This window comes from Talpa occidentalis, unplaced genomic scaffold (genome assembly GCF_014898055.3).
Source record: "Talpa occidentalis isolate TD23 unplaced genomic scaffold, MPIMG_talOcc4v2.1 talOcc4.9, whole genome shotgun sequence".
Taxonomy (NCBI): Eukaryota; Metazoa; Chordata; class Mammalia; order Eulipotyphla; family Talpidae; genus Talpa; species Talpa occidentalis.
Genome location: NW_023605305.1, coordinates 16,711,701 through 16,737,720, shown reverse-complemented (window position 1 = coordinate 16,737,720; position 26,020 = coordinate 16,711,701). Strand labels below are relative to the sequence as shown.

General features: G+C 39.9%; 1 protein-coding gene across 8 annotated transcripts in view; it reads right to left on the bottom strand.

Annotated features, from left to right (window-relative positions):
- Nucleotides 1-26,020, bottom strand: part of EPB41 (erythrocyte membrane protein band 4.1) — a 152,728-nt gene that overhangs the window by 109,990 nt on the left and 16,718 nt on the right. For 2 of the 8 annotated variants that reach the window (XM_054691569.1, XM_054691570.1), the window contains exon 1: nucleotides 23,247-23,334. The exons of 1 other annotated variant lie outside the window; for it this stretch is intronic. The gene's annotated coding sequence lies outside the window, so the exon portion shown is untranslated. Of the gene's footprint in view, nucleotides 1-23,246; nucleotides 23,335-26,020 lie in introns of those variants that run through there. 5 more of the 8 variants (XM_054691574.1, XM_054691573.1, XM_054691571.1 and 2 more) reach the window with 4 other exon arrangements.

Sequence of the window (26,020 nt, the reverse complement as noted above, 5' to 3'; positions counted from 1 at the left end):
AGTAAATTATAATTGAACAAAATTCAATTTGGTGCAATTTGAAACAGGCTATACTTTTTTCTTCTAGTCCTCCCCTAGAAGAAATACTGATGTCCCCAATATGAACTGGACGTATTTTTCTCAGTTCTCCTTAGGAGTGTGATGACAAGTCATCTCTGTTTGTTTTTCTGTTTGTTTCAAGAGGGAAGGTAACATTCACCCTCAAGCCACTTCCTAATGTCTCTCCCTCTCCTGACTTCAAGAAATATTCATGAACTACTTTCTTTTTTCTAGACACCTTCTGTTTGCCTAGGACAGATTCCCCTAGTAGCTATCTTCTTATTTCAGGATTCTTCTAAATGATTTGTTGCTGCTCTGTGATGGTACTCCTTTCACTCTCCTATGTCATTCCTACACCATACATCAAGTCACTTCATTTTTTGGTGTCCTTTTATGCCCAACAGTGCCCCACTTTGAGGCACCATACATTGAAATAATGTTAAAATTTCAAATGGTTCAACCTGATAACAAATTTAACCTGATTATTAATTACAGGTAGAGATAGGTTTTTATAAACTCATTTTCTCAACAATTAAAAACCAACAACTATAATACCATCCTTGGTAAATTGAAGGTGGTTGTATTTCTTCACTTGGCCTTGATATACATAGGCAGATGCAGAAATTGCTACATGTCTATTCAAGACCTCTTTCTGTCTCTGTCTGTCTGTCAGTCTCTGTCTCTCTCTGTCTCTGTCTCTCTCTCTCTCTCACACACACACACACACACACAAATTCTCCATATAATTAAGGGCAGAATGGGCCCAACTGGAAGGCTGAACTTCCCAGCTCTCCTTACAGATAGAGGCAGCAGTAGGATATAAATGAAAGTCATTGCCCTTTGGCCTCCTACCCTTCCCCCTACTGCCTTCCTGCCTGGAACACAGATGGCTGACTGGGGTGTGAGCAGTCACCTTATGACTCTCAGAATAGAAGCCATATGTTAAGGCTGGCCTACATAAATTCAGAAGGAGACAAGATCCCTAACTTCATGGGACCAAGAAAGTTTTTGTTTTAACATACACATAGATTTCATTTCCTAAAACAGATCTGTGACTTAAACATTCACCTAAAAAAAAAAAAAAAAAAAAAAGGTATCCCAGTTATACTATAGCTAAAATCTGGTCAAGGGTATTAAATCACCATAGACAGGCAAAACAATTTACTGTTTAAGAGTCTGGTTCTAAAGTTAGACCAACGTGAGTTTGAAGCTGCTCAACCACTTGCTTCTGTGCTTCTTGGGCACATTAGCTCTCTAAGCCACAGTTTCTTTATTGAACCATTGATAGTTGTGGGTGGTTGTGATATTAAATACTAATGCTTAGTACTATACCAGGTATTATTTTGTACAGATGAAATGTATAACCCAGCAATTCTACTCCTGTCTCTATTCTAGATAATTTCTACAGTATGAATAGTATAAAGTCTAAGATATACCAAGTATGGGATCAGGAGACTGTCTGGAGAGAACATGTGAATTCACATGAAATATCCTAGTATTAAACATTAAGATGCCCAGCCTATTCTGTAGAATATCTACAATAACGAGATTACTAACAGCACCCAAACACTAGCAGAGTCTCTAACAAAAAGCAAGTCATTCATCCTCAAGGGATTAAGAGTTCTGTTTAAGATTCATAATTAAGCAAAGAATTTAAAGTTACACTTATCCATTAATTTGGCTTTCCCATTTGCACATACAGGCAGCTGCTCTTTTCCCATTCCTGAGTAATTATGCACCATCCCTTGTCTCACTTTATGTTACTTCAACACTCTGCAGAGTCTCTCCATACACAAGGTCTTTCCCTTCAGCTATGAGACAGACTGCTTTCTCTTTCCTTTTTGTACAGATTTACTTCATTCCACTGTAAAAACACAAACTATCTGAAGTAGTACTACCCTTATAAATGTCATTAATACATCAAAGAACATGAATGAGCCCAGTGGACCTTAACCAGCAGGAGATCTTCATTACTTGATTTTTATTTGCCAAAGCGGCATGCTGAATATTGAGGAGAAAGGGGTGTGCAGGCATAAAACAAGTCCACTTGCTACAATAATGAGATGAAAAGTAAAGTTATAACTGCAAGTAAAAGTCTAATCAAGTATTATTCAAGTTGCCTGTTGTTTATATATGATACAAATCCCAAAATTTCAACTAGTGTAAATCAAAAGACCAAAAATATCAAATATGCAGTAGGATAATAGCATGCCTAGTTATCCTAAATTGTTTATGTCTACATTTTGCCAAATTCCAATGCAGCTGGCTAAGGCTAGGTGAGATGGCAGGGGAGATTCTAGTTTTGAATAAGAAGCTAAAATAAATGAATTTTTAAGACTTCTTTTAAATCATACAAGTGTCAGGGCCTCCCTGGTGGCGCAGGGGTTAAAGTCTCAGAGCTATCAAGCTATCCCCACCTACTGCTGCTTGAGTTCCATCCCCAACCAGGAAGCTGACCCACATGGCACAGCAGACCTCTCCTGTCTGGCCTACTGCTCCCCTAGGCAGTGTATTTCACCTGTTCTGCTCCCCACTCTGTCTATGGTGAATCCTATCACCCCCAGCACCTCTGGCCTACACCCAATCTCTTCTACAGAAAAATAATTTAAAAAAAAATTTTTGTTTTAATTGAGAAAACAAAGCAAGACTTCCCAATGGAATCAGACTAGGAGGGACTAAGGGAGAAAATCCATAAAGTTCCATATTACCTCATCAAATGAAAAATATAAACAAGAATACAATCAAAATGTTTAATATTATTGTTGATTAATAGGATTATGGGTAATGTTTGTTTTATCTTTATACTTTATTGCCCAAATCTTCCAAAATACCACAACTATGACTTTTAAAATGGGTAAAGTCACATCGTTAAGTCGTTTATTTCTATGAACCTTCTTTGCAGAAAAATTTTCCCTGCTGATAAATACCAGTTTAATACTAGTCAAAAGTTACCTAACTCAATAAAGAATCTCTTAAACTCAGTAAAGAATCATTAAAAATAGTTCTTCCTCCAAAGAACACTCATCAATAAAACCTGCTTATAACCAGCTACAACACATACTACCTCATCATTTGACTTCACAAAAAATGCTATAATTTGGTATTCTGTCAAATACTGTGAAATAGGTTCTGAGAGCAAAAATCACTATTTAGTGATTCTTTTGTGTGTGTTTTTCATATACCATACCTTGAAGTAATGGGTGATTCATTAAAGCTTCCAGATATGTAAAGTCCCCAGTAAGAAAAGTAAATGTCATGCTTTCACTTTCTTATCAAGCAACACATTGACTATGCTAATACATATTTCCTAGTATATCACAAGTCAGTTGTAAACATTTTCTTCTGTATGTTACACCACATACAGTCAATCTCTGGATATTTTGGTTTCTCTCCTCAGGACTAGAATAAACATAATTGCAAAATTAAACATAACTGCAACCAGAGTAGAACAGTATCCCCAAAGATTTGAGTTTCCAAAAAAATACACTGAGCCAACAAAATATAACATAAAAACTGGCTAATTTAATAATTTCCAAAAAGATATTTACTATCTGATTTCAGGTGACATATTTTAGTATTAGTTACCCTAAGTTTCATCAGGGTACTTCCAATAATTCTAAAAGTAATATCCAAAACAGGAGAGAGCAATTTAAATTTAAGTTTTAAGTTCTCTACCCAATTTAAATTTTAAGAGCTGAACCATGGTACTTATCTACAAAGATAGTTTCCAATAACTCCTCCAATCAAGTTTTGGAATCACAAAATGAAGCCCAGTCTTTCTAGCCAGTCTCCAGATAATTGGCTCATTCCAACAGAGGCACAGTCGTGAAATTAAAGTCATCTACTATTTTGCAGTCCTAGATAGCATTGCAACTAACACCTCATTAAGACAAGTCACCCTGGCCAAAGCTACATGCAGCATAAATGAGCATTTCAGAGAACCCTGCCCAAAATCCTGATCCACAGACACATGAACAACACAATGGTTATTATTTTCAGTCACTGAGGTTTTTTTTTAAAAATAAACTTTTATTTTGGAATAATTTTAGACACAGAAAAGTTGCAAAGATGGTACAGAAAATTGCTACGTGGACCTCCCTCATGGCCTAGGGCGCTACCACCACAATGGCCTACCCTGACATCCAGAGTTTGATCCTTGCCAGGGAGCTACCCACATGGCACAGCAGACCTCTACTGTCTTACGTGCGGCTCCCTTCAGCAGTGTATTTCAGTAGATCCACCTGTTCTGCTCCCCACTCTGTCTCAGTGAATCTTCTCACCCCTCCCCCATACCTCTGCCCTACACCCCAGTTCTTCTATGTAAAAATAAACAAAATCTTAAAAAAAAAAAAAAAAAAAAAGAAAGTTGCTATGTATCCTTTACCCATTCTCCCCTTTGTTAACATCTTAAATGACTATGGTTCATTTGTCAAGACTGGGAAATTCACATGGGTGTATCACTACTACCTAATTCCAGATTTTATTTGGGTTTAATTGGCTTTTACATTAATGTCTTCTTTTTGTTCTGAATCCAATCCACGGTATCACATTGCATTTAGTTATTTGTCGCCCTAGTTCTGATCTGTGACAGTCTCCCTGTATTTCCTTGTTTATCATCACCTTCACTATCTTAAGGAGTACTGGTCAGATAGCCTTAGAAACGTCTTCCAGTTTGAATTAGTCTATTGTATTTCTTGTGATTAGACTAGGGGTATAGGCTTTGGAAAAGTATACCACAGAGGTGAGGTGGCCTTCTCATCATCTCATGTCAAGAGATACCAGATATTCATTTGAGCTCACTGGCAATATTAACCTTCACTACATAGTTAAGGTAGGTCTGCCAGGTTTCTCCATCATAAGAAAGTCACTGAGTTTTGAGGTGATTATGTAGCAGCAGGTAACTGATAATGATTCAAAATCGGGAAAATGCAAATCAAAACTACAATGAGATACCATCTTACACCAGTGAGAATGGCACATATTAAAAAAACTAGCAACAACAAATGTTGGAGAAAAAGGAACTCTCCTGCACTGCTGGTGGGAGTGCAAACTGGTCCAACCACTATGGAGAGCTGTGTGGAGATTTCTTGACCTACTAAACATAGAGCTTCCATATGATCCAGCAATTCCACTCCTAGGTATTTACCCAAAGGACACAGAAACATCAATTCCAAAGAGCAGGGGCCTCCCCAGTGGCGCAGCGGTTGAGCACTGGGTTGTGAAGCTGCCCGCGGCCTCTGCGGCGCTGGTTCGATCCCCGGCTGCTCCCCGGCCACTGGAGGAGGGTCCCACATGGCGCGCAGACCTCTCCTGCCGCCCGCTGCTCCCCTCAGCAGTATACCTCGCTGCTCCCCTCAGCAGTATACCTCGGTCCTTCTGCCTGCTCTGCTCCCCGCTCTGGCTCTGGTGAATTCTCTCACCCTCCCGCGCTTCTGACTGTACCCAGTGCATGTATAAATTAAACAAACAAACAAATAAATAAATAAAAAAAAGCATGCCAAAAAAAAAAAAAAAAACAAAGAGCACCTGCACCCCTATGTTTATAGCAGCACTATTTACAATAGCTAAGTTTTGGAAACAACCCAAATGCCCAAAAACAGATGACTGGATCAAGAAGATGTGGTACATATACACCATGGAATATTACTCAGCATTCAAAAAGATAAACACATGCAATTTGCAGCAACATGGATGACGCTGGAAGGGATCATGCTCAGCGAAATAAGCCAGAAAGAAAAAAAAAAAAATACCGGATGGTCTCACTCATAGCAGGAATCTAGAAAACTTAAATAAGGGACCAGGAAAAAGAATAACTATAAGAAAGAAAATATCAAAATCAACAAATAACTATGAACAAGAGACACTATGAACAAGAGACACTCTATGGGGGGAGGGGGGCGGGGAAAGGAGGGCTTGGGGTCAAAATAAGGGGGTTGTAATTGTATGGGGAATATAAAAATAAAATTAAAATTAAAAAAACAAAAAAAATAAATTCCAGTGGAAAAAAAAATAAACTTCTATGGAAAAAAAAAAATAGAAAAGATTAAGGCCTTAGAAAGTACTTATAGTATATTCCACAAAAGAAAGAACTCAGGGGCCTCCCTGGTGGTGCAAAGGGTTAAGACACAGTACTATGAAGCTATCCACAGTACTGCAGCATAAGTTCGATCCCTGCCCAGGAAAGTGACCCCCATGGCACAGCAGACCTTTCCTGTCTCTCCTGCTGCTACCCTCAGCAGTGTATTTCAGTCAATCTGCCTGTTCTGCTCCCTACGGTCTCTGGTGAATCCTCTCACCCCCTACACACACACACCTCTGGCCTGTACCCCAGTTCTTGTATGAATAAATAAATAATATTTTAAAAATAAAAGAAAGAAAGAAAGAAAAAGAATTCACGAACTATACTTCAGGTGACTGAAATAAGGCATAATTAACTTTAGTATGGGTCCACCCAAGTCATATGTTACATGAAAACACCATAGTAAAATAATTCGCATTAGTGTTAGGACTTGCGAAAAACTGAATAGAATGAAATGAACATTTGCCATGGCTCCACTTGTAATAGAAAGGGACACCAAATCTTTTCAGGCCAGTTTTGGAGTAAGCTAAGTCTGGATTTAAATCTTAGCACCTAGTTACTGGCTGTATGACCTTTAGACAAGTTACTTCACCTCTCCTAGCCCCAGTTTACTAACTTATCAAAGGAAAATACCACCCCCTGATTCATGAGATTGCTATAAGAATATTAGGTAAGTGCTTTGTACAAGGATACTCAATAAATCTTCCCTCTTTCCCTCTTCCCTCCTTTGAACAGAACAAGATAAACCTGAAGATAAATGATTCCACCTATTCATCATCAAAATAAAATATATACAGCAAATGTTTTGATCCAAAATGCTTTTCTGATACTGCCTTTTATTGATTCAAACTCAAATGTTAAAAGAAAATACATGAAAGAGCAAAATAATGTCAAATGTTCAACTGGACATGTACACATCCAACACTATTCGATATGATTTAGAAATCATTTTCTTTTCAAAAATTTAAAATTTTTATAATAGGGTATATTATGTAAAATAATGCACTAAGAAGGAAATTTATCAGAGCTATAATTAAATTTGGATTAGCAATATATTGTTGCCTCAAAACAAAAACATATATACAAATATATATATTAATATTCAAAATATACTCAGTTTGTAATCTAAACACTGTTCACTATTTAAATTGTCAACTGAAGTATTTAAAAATTTAACAAAAGGTATAGATTTTATTTATAAAACAAGAGCATGTTCATTGGAAAAAACCTTTAGTTCCCCGTCACTAATTTTTTAATATTTCTCTGTCCTACTGGTAAATCCTTAACCTCCACAAAGTCACAAAAGCAAAAAAAGTAAATGACTAATAATATTAATGATAAGCTAGCAAGGTCATACTCTCATGGAGCAAGTATACTTCTAAGTGATTTGCAGAACGTATGGTCTTGTACTACTATACCTGACTTACACTAATACCAAAGGAAGAGATAAATAGGAAAGTTGACATGAAAGAGTAAATGTACTGCAGACCTGAAAAAATAGACTATTTAGTCTGAGACTGTTCAGAGGAGATATGCTAAAAAACATGTGGTGACAGCAAACTCAAGCTTGGCTTGTTTTTTTTATCCCCACATTAATACTAACACAAACTATTTGATAAAGAAAGGTCTCTATCTACACTTGGTGTGGGGAAAGGTGTTTTTAAAAAGTCTTTTGACTAGAACTGCACACTCCAAGAAGAAAAGATAAGAGACATATACACAAATAGCTAATCGAACATTAAACTCAAGAATGATTCACAAGAAATAATGTATAATAAACAATTGCGATTAATGATTACAACATAGAACAGGCATATTACAATCTCTTGGTTAATATCTTAAGATCATTTACTACGCAGTGGCAGATTTACTGTGAAATTAAAGAAGCTGAAGCTTTGGGGTCCTTATTTGTATCAGTGCCTGCTAAGACCACATGGTAGAGGAAAGACAGAATTATTTTTTTATTGTCTTTATAGAAAATGATACTACCAGTATGAAATTCTTCACAAGAACATGAAGCCAAAAGGGCTTCCCTGGTGGTACAGGGATTAAAGTCTCAGCACTATCAAGCTATAGGCAGCCACTGCAGTGTGAGTTCCCACATGGTGCAGCAGACTTCTCCTGATCTCCCCCACTACCCCCCTCAGCAGTGTATTTCAGTTGATCCGCCTGTTCTGCTCCCCACTCAGTTCCCGGTGAATACTCTCGCCCCCTCTCCAAACCTTATGCACCCCAGTTATTGTATGCATAAATAAATTAAATAAATCATTTAAAAAAAAAAGAACATGAAGCCAAAAGACACAGAAAAAAAATTATAGGAGTACATTAAGGAGTTAATTAATATAAAATACTATGCTGTTTCTGGAATTTTGTGGTGTTTGTACTACTTCTCAGGTTTTTTTAGTATGTAATTTGTTGTGAGTTATTTTCTCATTCTAAATAATTTATTGTTTTCATCTCTAATTTTTCACTCATAATTTTATTTTCTTCTTTTAAAAAGACCTGTTTTAAGCATTTTGAATTCATCAGCACATATAATAAATCAAAGGATGAATCAAATTTCAGCAGAATTTTACTTAGAATTCTTATTTCTTAAAACCATGTTAAGTAGAAAAAAATGTAAAAAGTGAAAAAGGTGATGAAATGAAAAAGAACATCTTAGGGATAGGTGGTATAGGTATAGAAAAAAAAGATTCATTTGCAAGGACACTACTTCAGCAAGATGGGATATAGCTGAACAGTAAAATTTGTAACCAAAAATAGTTCAGCAAGTTGTTGGTAATGAACAGTGAATACTGCTAACAGAAAACTGAAGATCATCTGATGGAAGAGGAAAAAACTGGTTAGAAACAGCCAAGGGCAGTTCCTTAAAATGTTAATAAAGAGTTTCCTATATGACTAAGCATTGCTCTGGAGAAAAGAAAATGCATGTTCACACAAAAAGTTGTGTAAGAACATGCACAGCAGCATAATTCATAATAGTCAAAAAGCAGAGGCAACCCAAATGCTCACCAGCTGGTGAACGGATTCATATAATGGAATATTTTTCAGCAATAAAAACAATGAACTATTGATACTCACTAGCACATGGATGAACCCAAAAAATGCTACATTAAATGAAAAGCCAAAAACAAATAGCAGATATTGTTATGATTCTATTTATGTGAAATGTCCAGATTAGGTAAATCTATAGCGACATAAAACAGGGGGTGCCCAGGGCTGGGGTTACAAGAGGAAGTGGGAATGAACTTAGCAATGAGTATGAGGTTTCTTTTTGGGAGGACAAAAATGTTCCAAAATTAGATTGAGATAAAGCACTCTATAAACCCACTAGAAAACACTTTAATGGGCAAACCCCATGGTATGTTAATTATCTCAATAAAGCTGTTTGAAAAAAAGCCACAGTCATAATTTATATAAATCATGTATAAGCTAGATTTTAAAGGAATGTCGTTTATAACAACTAGTGTCTATTCATTAAAAGCTCACTGTGTTAGGCACTATGTTAAGAATATTACATGTTATTTCTAATCTTTTCAGCAGTTCTAAAAGGTATGTACATCATGTTAAATGTTACATACATGAGAAACAGAGGATATCCTGCACAGACATACATACTCATCAGTTATGGGAGCCAGGATTCTAAACCTAGCAGGATTCTAAATAGGTCTTTGACCCTAGTACACCTTTCCTATAAATCCAGGAACCTTGTATCAATAGCCAAGTTCTACATCCCCTTCCAGAATTAGCAGCTGTGATACCAAAGACACCCCCTTTAACATTTATGTTCAGGCTGCTGGGGCACTATGTGTTCCATCTGGATGGCGTCAAGTTATCGCCACTATCCTCAATCAAACTTTGGACCCAATTAAGGATCTCCTCAAGGAAAATCTGAGATAAAATTACAACTAAGGGTAGCTTGTTAGATGTCAAATGGCATTAAAAATCAAAGAATGGGAAGGGAATATTTATTGAGAGCTATTTTGCTCCTGGGGTAAGTGATTGAAAGGAAGCCCTCCATTGCCCACTCCCACCTCTACCCTTAGCCCCTTCAACTGTTTGTTTCTCTTCTGTGCAAAGTAATTAGATATTCTCTAGGTAACGGTGGTCTCCACCAAGGGCTGTGCAGGCACAGTGCTGATCAAAAGCAAGGAATGGGTCCTCTCAGATGTAACCACAGGCTGGCCTCCTCTCAGTTTTGGAACCTGGTAGATAGGCCTGAAGCCCTCTCAGGCAGGAGAGCTAGAAGCTCCGTCACTGGAAGGCTGTCTGTTGCAGGTGAGAAGGGAGACATCCCCATAGACCACAAACTGAAGCGTTTTATCTAGTGAGTCAGCTTATATACAAGCATACTAGAATCTCTGTGCTGCTTTCCCCTTTTTTTATTTTTTATCTCCAAGCCTTTAGTAAAGTACTAAACATTCCAGCCTGGTCTCAGCTGTGTACTACAGAGCAGTAGAGAAGACTCACCTTTGGGACAGAAAATTAAAGAGAAAGCAACACTCCCTGAGGTCAGCAGGGGATTCCCCAGTGGAAGGTGACTGTTTAGGAACAAAAATCCTTGCTGGGAGCTCCAATTATTCCTCCCCAAGTGCAGGATCTCCTTCCAAAGCCAACTCTGGAGGATCCTCACTTTTATTTATTGAGAGAAGGCAGTTTTTGCCTATCAAAAACAAAACTTACTGTAAATCCAGATCTATTTGATTCCAAAATCCATATCCTTACTGGCTGCTATATTACACTGCCTCTGAAATACTATTATTAGATAACTGTTCAGTGACAGTATGGAAGAGAATCACTTAAGTGGAGAAGGGGGAGGAAGGAATGGAAGGAGGAAGAGGAGAGAGAGATTTCACCAAAGCAATTAAAATTCATTGTGACTTGAATGTCAAAGATGGAAATAGTTCCCTTTAATACATGCACTTAGCATACATGGGGAGTAGTATAGGATATGGAGCTATACAGTATTTGATATGTGTTAATTCCCTTCCTAAGGAACAAAGACAAAAGACAAACAGAAAATTCTATGTTAAGTTTTTATTTTTGAGTAAATCCTAATATAATTACATCAGAACAGATATCCAAAACAAGAACCAAAAAAAAAAAAAGGAAAAAACCCCACATTTCCCTACTGAAAATTATTCCATAGCAATAAAGAACCTAGAATTGGGGTGACTAGAAGCTTACGCATCAGTTCTGTTTCAAACAAAGAGGAACACGCTCTCTCACTTCTCCAAAATGTTGAAGTACAAATTTGTGAATTCATTAAACTACTACATCACTGGCTTTATTTTTCTTTATAATGATACATATTATCTTTCGATATCTTTTAAGTCACGAAGATTCAAGACACTTCAGGTTTTGGGCATTTGGAAGGCCCAAAGGCCTCCCAGCGTGATCACATCAGCCAAACCTCTTCCTGTTTTTCAACCTTGTATGTTTACTTTCACATCTGCGGCAAGAGATAAAAGCAACAATGGGGACATCAACCACTTGCCTGTGTCCTACAAACACGGAAATGAAGCTTTGAAGCTGGAGTTGCTGTGAAATGGGTCTTTAAAATACACACGGGTTTAAAATGTTAGATTCTGGATCCAACCTAAAGATCACTACTAAACAAAACTGTATGTATTTCTACATAGCTATATTGTATTTATATACAATCATCATATAGACACATATCCAATTTAAATAGAAAAGGATATGCATCAAGAAGCAAAAATTATTCTGTTAAGTCAAAGATTATTCTCTCCACTCTCACTGAAGTCATAGTTTATCAAAGGGAAAAGGGAAATATCATTTATTGAGTATCTGTACATGCCAGGCCCACCATAATGTTTGTTTTTTAACATTGATTTACAACACTGTACATTGAAGAACACTGAAGTAACATTGATTTACAACACTGTATATGATTTAGGGGTAGAGGATCACACTCTTCAGGTGCACATATTCTGTGTAATGTCAATAGTATTTTTATGCTCATATTACAAAAGAGGAAACCAAGGCATAAAAAAGTACTTTCACAAAATTATAACCTTTAAGAAATCATTAACTTTGCCAGAAGGCCTATATGCAAATCTTTCCTTCCCCACTTGGCTGTGGACCTGTTGAATATTAAAGGTGTGGCAATAAAAAATGGGGCTTTGAAGCGAATTTTCACTTACTGGTTGTATAACTTTGGACAAGTTACTAAACTGTTACTTAAAATGAAAAATGGGATTAATCATACCTATGTCACAGGGTTATAGTGAGGCTTAAATACAAAAGTAATGATTAACATTTATCTGGTGCCAGACACTTCTAAATACTTCACATATATTATTTAATCATAACAACCTTAAAAGTACTTCTATCGGCGATGACTGGACCAAGAAGATGTGGTACATATACGCCATGGAATATTACTCAGCATTCAAAAAAGATAAACACATGCAATTTGTAGCAACATGGACGGAGCTGGAAGGGATCGTGCTCAGCGAAATAAGACAGAAAGAAAAAGAAAAAGACTGGATGGTCTCACTCATAGCAGGAATCTAGAAAACTTAAATAAGGGACCTGGAAAAATAATTACTATAAGAAAGAAAATATCAAAATCAACAAACTATGAACCAGAGACACTCTATGGGGTTGGGGGGTGGGGAAAGGAGGGCTTGGGGTCAAAATAAGGGGGTTGTAATTGTATGGGGAATATAAAAATAAAATTTAAATTAAAAAAAAAAGAGTACTTCTATCGGGCCTCCCCTGATGGCGCAGCGGTTGAGTGCTGGGCTGCAAGGCTGCCTGCAGCCTCTGCAGCGCCAGTACGTTACCCGGCCCGGCCACAAAAAAAAAAAAAAAAAAAAAAAAAGTACTTCTATCATCCCCGTATTATATAATGAGTGAATTGAGGTGCAGAGGTTAAGTGTTTGCCCAAGGTCACTGACTGAAAAATGACAAGTAGGATTTAAAACCAGGCATTCTAGTTCTATGTCTTATCTATAAGGCACACAGCACAGAGCCTGGCTCATAATAATGCTAGTATTTATTATGAGCATTATTATTTGACCTGGAACATTGTAGGCACTCAGTAAATAGCAGCTGAAATGTGTTAAACTGAGGGTCCAAAATTCTATTTTTTTAAAAAGATTTATTTATTTATGCATACAAGATATGCAGTACAGGAAGAGGTGTCGGGGTGGGGAGATGAGAGGATTCACCAAAGACAGAGTGGGGAGCAGAACAGGCAGACTGACTGAAATACACTGCTGAGGGGAGCAGCGGGAACAGTCAGGGGAGGTCTGTTGGCCACGTGGTTAGCTCCCTGGCCAGGGATTGAACCTGTGCTTCAGTGGCTGTGGATAGCTTCATAGGTTGTGTCTTAACCCCTTGTGCCTGATATCAGGGAAGCCCGAGGATCCAGAATTTTAACCCAGGTTTTACCCTGTTTTTCCAATAACTACATGTCTCTCCGACATAGCACCTCATTCCGAAGTCATTTCTACTAATACTGGATCATTAAACTTCCTCAGGACTGGAGTCATATCATCTACATTTTTCTGATCACATATACCAGCTCATTGTGGACAATTAATATGCATTAAATGATTTATGCCATTCCTCTGCTCAAAACCATCCCAGAATTCCCATCTCAGGATAAATTGCAGTGTTTAGCATAGCCAACGAGGCACTATGTGAACTGCTCCTTCTCTCATCTACACCTCTCCAAACTCAACTGCACCACTCTTCTCTAGATCATTTTGATCCCACCTTGCTGGCTGGCTTAGTTTCCCAAACACACCAAACATGCTTAACCTTTGTGCATGGAATGCTCTGCTCCAGGTACCACTACCTGTACCAAAGTCACCCTATCATCAGAGAGGTCATCATCTCTGGCCACTCGAAAATATCTATGTTACCTCCCTCATTTTTTAAAAAATTACTTTATTGGGCCTCCCTGGTGGCGCAAGGAGTTAATCTCAGCACTATGAAGCTATCTGCAGCCACTGCAACACAAGTTCAATCCCCGGCCAGGGAGGTGACCCACATGGTGAGACTCTCCTGTCTCGCCCACTGCTCCCCTCAGCAGTGTATTTCAGTCAATCTGCCTGTTCTGCTCCCCACTTTGTCTCTGGTGAATCCTCTCACCCCGCTCTCTGGCCTGCACCCTTGTATGCATAAATAAATAAAATAAATCTTAAAAAAAAATTACTTTATTGAGGAGGCAAGAGTTTACCATGTTTTACAGGTACAAGTTCACACCTCTTCAAATGTATGTTATCACACCATGTCCTCCACCAAAGTACCAATAATCCTCCACCATATGCCACTGCTCCCTCTCTGTCTCTTTATCTGCTTTCCCTGATCGTCACTAAAATCTGACATTTTATTCCTGATTCATGTATGTGTTTGTTATTTGTCCTCTCCCACCAAGTAAGCTTCACAAGAACAAACACTTCTATTTTATTTACTGTAGGTCCCAATGCACTTAAGATAGTGCCTGATAAATAGTAGGCAATCAATAAATAATTATTAAAACAGTAAATGGTAGATGTTTTAGTTATTGTTGTACAACAAAATACTCCCCACCCTCAGACACGGTAGCTTAAAGCAACATTTATTATCTTAGTTTCTGTGGGTCAGGAAATCAGGCATGGCTGACCTGGGTACCTCTGTTTTAGGGTCTCTCATGAAGTTTTTCAGATTTATAGTCATCTCAAGGCTCAGCTCTGCCTGGAGAATCTATTGCCAAGCTCACTCACAAGCTGTTGTCAGGATTCAAAAGATCTGCTTCCAAGTTCACTTACACAGTTGCTGATAGACCCTGGTTTCTCACCATATGGGTCTCTCCACAGACTGGCTGAATGTTAAGACACACCAGTGGGGACCTCCCTGGTGGCGCAAGGGGTTAAGCACAGCAAACCCACATGGCACAGCAGACCTCTCCTATCTTGCCCACTGCTCCCCTCAGCAGTGTATTTCAGTCAGTCTGCCTGTTCTGTTCTCCACTCTATCTCTAGTGAATCCTTTCACCCTTCACACCTCTGGCCTATACCCCAGTTCTTGTATGCATAAATAAATAAATCTTAAAAAAAAAAAAAAAGACACACCAGCAGGTGATCCAAGCGACAGGGCAAGAGCAAGATACCTGACGAAAGCCATAGCCTCCTATAACCTAATCTTGAAAGCGACATCCTACCATTTGTGCTGTATTCCATTCAGTAGAAGTCAGTCACCAGGTCCGGGCCATTATTGGACCAGAGGTACACAAGGGCATGAAAACCAGGAGGCAGGAATCATGGAGGCCATCTTAAAGGCTGCCTACCACTACAGGCATAATACAAATCTAAAAAACAAGCAAAATCTTGCCCTTTGGTCATGTGATATATTCTTTATTATATTTATTTAAAAATTTGCAATCACTCACACTAATGCTAGTCTTTTCCATTTTACAATACACCAAAGGGAGCACACTAACTGCTGGAAATTTCTTGTTAACCAGCATTCATTAATGGTTAAGTTAGAGATAATACAACTAGTCAACAAAACAAAAATTAACAAATAACTTGAATAAGTTAACAAAAACAGCATCTGGAGAAAAAGGAATTATCAGATGAATCGTACTAAGATGACATCAATCTTTTCAAAATGTGGATTGGATAATGGTTGATATTATGGAAATGCTGTTAATTTTCTTAGGTATAATAAGTACTGTGGTTATATAGAATAATGTCTTTATTCTTAGGAGATGCATACTGAAGTATTTTAGAATGTGATAGCATACACAAATCAGAGGGGGGTAATGAGAAGCAGAAGCAGAATTATAACCCAGGTCTTAAATCTAAATTTTCCTGGATTCACATTCACATTCTTATCACACCGCCGAGGGATACAATATCTGTACCGTACTAAGCAATATCTGTATTGCAAGGAGGTGGTGGGCAGGAGGAGGGCAATGAAAGACATGATACTAACCCTCTGAGCTCCAGAAGCTGGCAATCTCACCAGCAAATAGCAGCTTTATATGCAATATAAAACCACACATGACAAAACTGATATATAACAAATAAATGCTGCAAGATTCAGAGGGGATACCAACAAACCTTCAGAAAAATAAAATATCTTTGAAACCTCTTTCCTCTAACAGGTTTATTTTGGGCCTTCTTTCCCTAAGTATTTCTCCTTTACTTTATCTACTTAATAACAACTGACTGATTATTCCCCACCTAATCAAATTATCTGGAGATTATGTAAACATAAAATACATGTTTTGCCTGTTTGGAACACAGGATAGGATTTTTTTTCAATAATACACTATTTACATTTTCACTGAAAAAAGGAAACACTAAATATACTATATGAATTTTCTTGCCTTCAAAAGCAATTGTGTTATTTCAAGTGTTAAGAATGCCAGAAAGCTTCGAGATTTAAAAATAACCTCACAAAGAGCTTATTTCCAACACCAGATGGAAAGAAATTACTCTAAAGACGCATGTGTGGGAGGACATATATACAACATCATATGACACCATGCAAGAGATTTATGTTATTACATAATACCATCAAGATTAGCAGAACTCTGCAGGTAGTAAGTTAGCAACAGTGTAGATTCTCTGAATCATTTAAAAAAGCATAAAAGGGCAAGAAACAGCAAGTGGTGGGTGGTAGCAAAAAAAAAAAAAAAACCTTCACTTTAAGCTGCCTTCCATGTGTCCCTACTGCCTGCTGAAATGGTTGGCAGGTAAAAATGTAAGGGCTTAAATCCTTGGAGCTCTTGACAGTTCTGACTGTGTGTCCATATGGTCGAAACTAGGGGGAAAAATGAATTTCAACAATCTATACCAAATGTATTATCAAGGTGAAACACTTTTCACTTGAATACATGTAGAACTCCAAATTCATAAATTAAACCACATTTGACGTATAAATTGAAATAGCATTTTTTATAAGATGATATACTCAAAGATTTACCATTAAGTTCATTGTATTAAATGATTCTAATAGTATTCCTTGGTTTTATGCAAGCATTAAGGAATAGCTGAATAGCAATCACAACTGAATCTTGGCATAGTACTGTATATTTGTAAATTACCAAATGTTTGCATTTCTTTTACACTTGTGGGCCACAGTCTTAAATTTAAACACTTTAAAACAACCCCATACTTTAATGTTGTTAAATCACTGAGTTTCTCACTTAAAACTTTTATATCATTAACAGTGAACTTAATGTGGTAATACTCATGTTGATTTTTACTAATGCACATCTGAAACTTATGTAATGTTATAATGCAATGTTATTTCAACAGTAACAGGAAAAAAAAAGAAACCGCCTCTTTGCAAAAGCAAAAAACTTTTACATCATAACTAGGAATGGTTTAATGCAGATTTTATCACATTATGAAAGTTTTCAGAGTAAATGTTTATGTAGAAAGCATCTAAACCTCCCTATGTATTGTATCCAACACTACAATTCAGCCACATAGAGGGCCTACCAAAAGTTGCTTTGTATTAGGGCAATTATTATTGAGGATTAAAGGCACAAGGACTAGGCAGGCTGCATTTATAAATCACAATTAACTCCAATAGTATATACTATAGCCTATTTTATTTTCTTATTATTTCTACATATTTTCAAAAAGAAACTGATGTGTTCCTATTAATAGATAATATTATTAGATGATAGAGCAAAATTTTACATATGTATTCAATATAGAGCAGAATTAAATATTAATACTACTGCTTCTTTCTATCTTATTTATCAATATAAACAGAGTTCCTACCATTCCAGATAATCCTTACTTCTCCCTACCTACTCTGCCAAAATGACTTTAAACCCTACAAAAGTTCCACTACAATTGAGCTCTGAGGGGCCTTCCTGGTGGCACAAGGGGTTAAGCACACTGCACAATGAAGCAATATGCAGCCGGTGTAGCATGAGTTCGATCCCCACGAGTAAGATCCCTGGCCCACCAGGGAGCAACCCACATGGCGCAGCAGACCTCTCTTGACTCACCTGCTGCTCCCCTCAGCAATGTACTTCGGTCAATCTGCCTGTTCTGTTCCCCACTCTGTCTCTGGTGAATCCCCTCACCCCCTGCATCTCTGGCCTGTACCCCAGCTCTTGTATGCATAAATAAATCTTAAAAAATAATATAAAATAAAATTGAGCTCTGAAATCATTTTAATCTCTACAAATAGAGACAGCCCTGAGACTCAAGAACAAAAGAAGAGAGTCTAGGGTAACTGGATGAAAGTGACCCAAAGAGCTCTCAGTCATGGGAGAAGAGAGGAGCAATTCAATAAACAATCACCATTCAAACCATATGGGTTTATCTTGGAGATACTCAAGAGATACTTGCACAGTAAAAATTGCTCCTGACAAATGTGATAATAATAAATGACAACCATGATGGCGGAATGGCTCTGGAATTTCTTTATAGCGGGGACTTTTAGGGGTACCATATTGATATAGTGACTTTGTGGGGAGAAACTGATGAAGATTAGAGGTAGAGTATATTAAAGTCTCTCCTAGTTATTCCTTGAATTATATTGACCATACCATGGTATGTTGCTGTCTTCAAAATCCAATTTATTTTCCAATACTTCAAGGTGGGTACAATCCCATTTATATGAAAATAATTAGCAAAAACAAGTGGAAACAGACTTTCGGCAAAATGAGATTCTCCCACTAAACTTTCCTAAAACCAATATGAGAAGTAGCATCAGTGAGGTAGAAAATTCAAAGCAGGAGAAGCACTTAAAACAGAATTTCAAGTTCTCCTTTCTAACGTTTCCAATTTCTGAATACCATTCATTGTTATTATAGCATTTTTCTTTATCCTTCTCACTGTGTATTCATTAAACGGCATAGAGTATAAATCAAAATACTAATCTAACCCAGTGTGTGCACCAGAGTATTTGTTACACTGCATTCTACTAAAGACGCCATGAACCCACTGGTGAAAAGGACACAGTAAGGTGCCACTGACATTCCAATAAACTTATAAGAGCAACAAAAATTCCATATTTTTGGAATTTGGTTCTTTTCTAAAAGCAACTATAAGTGCATCTTCCAATAATTCTGGTTCGCTACATAAGTAAGATCTGTAATGATCAATTCTGATGCTTTTTTAAAAAGTTTTTAAAAGTCGGGCCTCCCCGGTGGCGCAGCGGTTGAGCGCTGGGTTGCGAAGCTGCCCGCGGCCTCTGTGGCGCCGGTTCGATCCCCGGCTGCTCCCCGGCCACCGGAGGAGGGTCCCACATGGCGTGCAGACCTCTCCTGCCGCCCGCTGCTCCCCTCAGCAGTGTACTTCGGTCCTTCTGCCTGCTCTGCTCCCCGCTCTGGCTCTGGTGAATTCTCTCACCCTCCCGCACTTCTGACTGTACCCAGTGCATGTATAAACAAACAAACAAACAAACCAGCAAACAAATAAATAAAAGCATGCCTCTATAAAAAAAAAAAAAAAAAAAAAAAAAGTTTTTAAAAGTCTCAGCTTTATTCAGACAAAAACCAAGTGTTCACAAGAAAAGAGTTGTCAGAACCATTACTGGTTAGTTTACAAACAAAACAAGGTGATTCAAGCAAGGGGGTGGGGGGCGCTTCTAGAGGTAGAGATGAATCGGCATCTGAATATACATGTGACCACTCACATATTTGATGGGACTCTTGGAAAAGTACATTGGCAGCAATGGGACTGCTCTGCTTCTTAGATAAGAAAACAGACTGTGGTCTAAACATAAGCTCCTCTTGATTTCAAAACCAAAACCAGTCCCCATTAGCCACTGATACACTAAAATAATAAAATCAGATCACCAATATTAAATTGAATTTAGTCAGAAAACAATATAAGCAAGTCCCATCTTTCATATCACAAATTATGAAGCAAATATTTTAAGTCACAAACTTTTAGGTACCTGAGGAGAATTCAAGAATCCTATGACTTTTCGGCAAGACTTCTGAGAAGTTTAAATCTGAAACTTTCTTAGGAAGAGGAGAGAGCTACCATCCAAAGTATACTATCGCCCATAATGTGAATAGGTTAAAATTAAGACCATAAGGTAAGGAATGAAATGGAAGGCTAGCTTTGTAATGTCCCAAAATGTTAAATTCAAGCTGCACACATACCGGTGAACATTTAAATGTGGAGCATATATCTGACAAAAGAGAATAACAGAAAAATACATAGGCCATATCTCAACAAAATGTCACAACCATTTCTTTCAGCGGAACTAGGAATCATTTGGAATCTCTTGTGAACTTAGACATTAGCTGATAAGTATTTCTTCAGGAAAAAAGTGATACAATGAAAGCACTTTTAAACATGCAAAGAAAAAATTTGTGTATTATTGTGTTAATATTATATCATGTTACTTTGTGTATTGAGGGTAAGCCAACTTTAAAATATAGGTTTGTTCACCATATGTACTACTTAAACGTAATAAAGTGTTTAACACACATTGAAGGAAAATTGGCCCTTAGACATCCAAGAAAGAGACAGAGAAAGCAAGCAGAGACCCACCTAAAAGATAAAGCTTTCTGGGCCTCCCTGGGGATGCAGTGGTTGAGCGCTGGGTTGCGAGGCTGCCCGCAGCCTCTGCAGCGCTGGTTCGATCCCCGGCTGCTCCCCGGCCACCGGAGGAGGGTCCCACATGGCGCGCAGACCTCTCCTGCCGCCCGCTGCTCCCCTCAGCAGTGTACTTTGGTCCTTCTGCCTGCTCTGCTCCCCGCTCTGGCTCTGGTGAATTCTCTCACCCTCCCGCACTTCTGACTGTACCCAGTGCTTGTATAAATAAATAAAAATAAATCTTAAAAAAAAAAAAAACATAAGAAAAAAAAATTTCTATTAGCTCAGCCTATTTGCTGATAGTCAGAATTCCAAGCATTAAACTTGTCAACTGGCGAAGTTCTTAGCTCTGAGTAGAATGGAAGCCTAACAGGTTTTCTTAATCTCCCTTGGGTCATCTCTACCAACAAGAGCAGCACACACTGATGGGACACTTGGAACCTAAATCTTTTTAACAAACACCAGTTAAAGAAAATTCAACTGCTTGGTCTTAATGAAATTCAAAGAATATTCAAAGCAAAACAAAATATTCCATCAAGTTCCTTCCAGACAGAACACTTTTTCCCACACTTCAAAATTACTAATATACAGAACATTCTTAAGGTTAGAGCACAGAAAATAGGAAGAATTTTTATGACAAGTATAGATGAAACTACCTGGCCAAGGGTACAGAAATGGAAGGAAAGCATGGGTTATTACTGAGTTCTTTGTAGTTGAAAATACAAGTAATGAGGAAAATAAAACTGGAAAGGTAGATTGGGGCCATATTGTGCAAGGACTTACCTATAGGACATTGGTATCAGACACTGGTATAAATACTGGGAGAATTCTAGTGAGCCCTACAGATTTAAAATGTTTATGTCCAAGACTGAATTAAATTACTCAAGGAAAAAGTGTAGTTTTCTTACTAGAAGGAAGAAGAATCAGAAGGTGAGCACACTGAATTTGGGCCTGCCAGTGAGTTCACTTATGATAGTGGCAAAGATATACCTTCAATTTCCCCAGGGATATGAATAATGCTTATCTTTACCTTAATTACAACCCTATTGTAGAAAACACTCTGAATTAACAGCTTAATTCCGAGGCAATCTGATGTTCAGTTATCACATCCATTTTTTAATGTCATCTGTTGAGTCTTACTGTGTGCCAGATATTGGGCTACGTATTCTACATGGGTTATATTAATAACAACTCAAAAAGCAATTTTATAAGGCCAAAAATTTTACAACTGACAACAAAGCTGTCATGTTTCCAATTTACAGAAAAGGAAAATGAAGAGTACAACAAATTTTCATTATTTTACTAATAAAATTGGGATGACAAGAACCATATAAAGGAGATATATATGTACATACATGTGCATCTATATGTAAACCTATATACCAACTAAAATTTTTGAGAATATGAAAAACAATGAGCAGTAGCATTGAATACAGAATATCCTCAAGAGAGTAGAAATCCACTATAATAATATCCAAGACACAAGACATAACCATTTCTTGCAATTTTCACTAAAAACAGAAAGAACAAAATAGCAGCTGTGAAATCACTCCGACTACTAAAAAAAGCTCAGCATCTCTTAAAGGGGAAAAAAAACTATCTCCTAATCAGCAGTACATGCCAAAAACCGACAAGTCTCCACAGACTCGTCATTTACGGTACAGTTAGAGAAACAACAAGATGACAGTCGCTATCATGTGGCCCAAACCAATCGGTCAGCAATTTGCTTCACGTGAGATCACTTTTCTCGCAAGACAACGCCTGTTCCTGGGAAGACTAAACCTGTTTTGGCAAACCACACCCCACCCGCCCACCCAGGAATAATAGCCGGGTGGCGAATCCCGGGGGGCCAGCCCAGATCCAGCCTCTCCACAGGTAAGGCAGCCCAGCCAGCGGGAGGAAATATTCCAAGCCGGCAGATGCGAGAACTGAAAAAGGAGGTCACGAAGCTGAGAGAACAGATTTAACCCCTTGGTCCCTGGGAACAGGAGCGACTAAGGGGGAGAGCACCCGAGCTCTCGGGTTTCGGTGTTTTGTTGCCTGTTTTTTGTGGTTTCCTTTTTTTTTTTTTTTTTTTTTTAATGCTGCGGATGTGTATGGCGGGAAGGCCTTCAAGTCCCCCCAGGGCTCCCCGCACCCCCCCGACCGTGCCTGACTTCTCCAGAGAGCCCGGCTACCCTGTCACGGAGAAGCCGCTCGGCGGTTGCACCCCACGCCTCGGCTGCCCGAAACCCGCAATTCTCGGGGTTTGGTTCCCCGCCCCCCCCCCCGCTCCCGCCCGCCGGGCAGTGACTGACAGGCCAGACAGCCCCGAGGTCCCCGCGCCGGAAATACCCCCCAAGCCTAACTTTTAAACGCTCCCCCGCGCAACCCCCGCCTCCCTCTCCTCAGGCCCGCGGCGTCCGGGTTCCCACCCCGCGTGCGAGGCCGTGGAGCCCGCGCCCCCGGCCCGGGGCCTGTGGGGGCTGGAGACAAAGAGGCTGCGGCGCCGCCGCGGCCGCCAGGACCGTCCCCTCGAGGACAGCCCCGCCACCCGCGCCCCCGAACCCCCCGCCGGCTCGCGCGCGGCCGCCACCTCAGCTCACCCGCGGGGCCGGGGCTCCCGCGCCCGCCGCTGCAGCCGCCCGGTGAACAATAGCGGGAGGAGGCGCCGGCGTCCGAGGCCCGGGCCCTCCGCGGCTCGCGGCCCGCCGGCTGCAGGCTGACTGACTGACTAACCCCGGCGGAGGGAGGGAGCGAGAGAGCGAGCGAGCCGGCGAGCAGGGGGCCGGGCGCGCGCCCTCCCGCCTTCCCTCGGCGAGGCGAGGCCGGCCCGGCCCGCAGCCAGCCCGCCCGCGCGCGCCCCGCCCCTTCGGGGCGCCACAACATTGTAGTAAATTTCTATTGGATGGCGCCGGAGGGAAGGAGGGGGCCGGGCCCGCGGCCCGCCAGCCCATTGGCTAAGGCCAAGTTCGGGCTCCTCCGGTTTCCCCCCCACCTCAGGCGGGTGGGGGGGAAGGAAAGGCGAAGAGGCAAGGGGCCGGCTGCGGACGCGGATGCGCACGCGCGTCCAACCCGCTCTGGCGTCCGGGTGCTCCCGGCCCCTGCAGCACCCACGTGGTGAGTGAGGAACCCGGTGCCCTGGACGCAGGTGAGCCTCTATCCAGCCGTGGGAGGATCAGGGAAGAGGCCAAGATGTGGAAGCCTCAAGGAAATTCCAGGCTGCTGCCAGGCTGCTGCAGTGACTGCCCCCTAATGTACCTAGTGACCTTGGGTAGGTACTCAGCTTTTCTGGCCCTGAGTTTCCTCATCTACTAACTTGACCGTCTCGAGGAACCATTCCAACACTGCCATCTGATGAGGTTTTACCTGTCCTGGCAGCAGTGTAAGGCCTGAAATGGAAGTTGAGGACGGCGGCTGTGCCAACCTTGTATCTTTTTTCTGCATTTAAGAGTCTCCTCATTCCACTCTGGCACCCTCAAAATCATAAAACCCTCGCTTCGGAGGTCTGGTCTTCAGCTGAATTCAGGGGTGCTCTGACAATTATCTGATGTGCCTTTATTTTCTCTCAGAAATTTTAGAGCCCCTTGAACTTTTGCTCTCCCTGCCAGGTTGGTTTCTGAAGAGATAGGGGCCCCAACCAGCAGAAAGAAGCCTGTTTTAATGATGGCGCTATAAGGTAAAATAGGTTTCAGTATTCCCAGTTTAGACATGAAGAAACCGAAGCAGAGAGGGTTAGACTTGCTAGGAGAAGCCAATCCGACATCAGCACTAGTATATGCCAGCTAAAGTGTCACCTGGTATCAATCACAGCCTGTTCACTTCTCAGCTCAGCCTCTAGAAACAGGCTCCTGGGTTCAGTTCTCAGTCTCCTGCCCTCCCTAATTGTTTGGTCCTCTCTATGCCTGCTTCTGACCCCATAAAAGGATCAGAACTACCAAAAAGGTAGTGCCTACCTCATTAGAATTACTGTAAGAATGAAATGAGTTATATGTAAAGACTTAAAATAGTACTGGCTCATAGTGAGGTCTAGATAAGTGTTAATTACTGACCTATCTACAATAGCCTTAATTCACACATCCTTGCCCTGCTTTAATTTTGCTTCATAGCACTTACTCCTACCTGACTTTCTACTATTTATTCACTTATTGTCCCTCTCAAATTGCTACAGTTTGAGCTTGCATTAGCTCAAAGCTGGGAGAGGGAGTCCCTCTTATTCATCTCCCAGAAGAGCGCACACTTAATTTATATATAAGGAAGCGGAGGCTTAATAACGTTAGGTGACTTGGCCAGGGTCATTCTATGTACTAAAGGCAAAGAACTTGTTCTGGTCCTTGGGTTCAGCTGTGCTTTTTTTTTATTTTAAGCCTTCCTTCTGTGTTTCGCTTTGAGGTCACATTGGTTTACAACACTCTATGTGATTCAAAGGCTCACACCTCACCACACCTCACCACACCACACCACAGCCACCACCCAGGTACCCTCAGCCCTCTATCATCGTCCACTGTGCCTCCTTTCTTCCCCTCCTCATCTTGTAGCTTCCATTCCATAGTCAGATTTCTAGAATTTGTTGTTGGTTTGGTTTGTCTGTAACTTTGTTTTGTTTCTCCATATTCCACGTATAAGTGAAACCATCAGGTATTTGTTTTCTTCCTTGTGCCTTTTGCTTATCAGCTGAACTTTTGATTAAGGACACTCTAGCCCTACCCTTTCTGTGCTTCCGATACTTCCTAGAACAAGGAAATTTGGTGCCATGAAAGATAAATCTTGAAGCTCCGTCACCAGATAGCCCACCACTACCAGCATATTCAGATTCATGAAAACTATTATCCTCCATGCCAGAAAGTGCTAGCCAGTGATACATATTTAAAGAGGCTTGGTTGGATACATAGAGTGTATAGTATTTAACCATCATCCTGAAAAACAGCAAGGATCTTTGGCTAGCAGAAAATGGCTAGACACACTTAAACCACCCTTCAATTCAGTGCCATGCAATTCCATACCAAAAACTGCTGGCATAGATTTTACAATCTGAAACATTTGAATTCCAGTCCTACCTTTTAATTCTTGACCAGGAGATAAAAGGACTTTGTAAGTGTAGAGAACTATCCATGTATAAGGGACTTTTGTTATGAATTAGGTTACACACCATACCCTGTTAGGTTTAATGATCAGTCATTGAACGTAGCTGGGCTCACCACATAGTCAGGGGTGGGGGACAAGCAATGCCCAGTCTAAAGGCAGAGAAACCACCTTTACTCTTGTGCCCTCTGGCATCTCAGAAGGGGCCTCTGCAAATTAGATATACAGTTCCAGAGGATGACTGCAGAGGTTGCCACTGGGTACCAAGAGTAAAGGTCCCACCCACCACCTCTAAGGC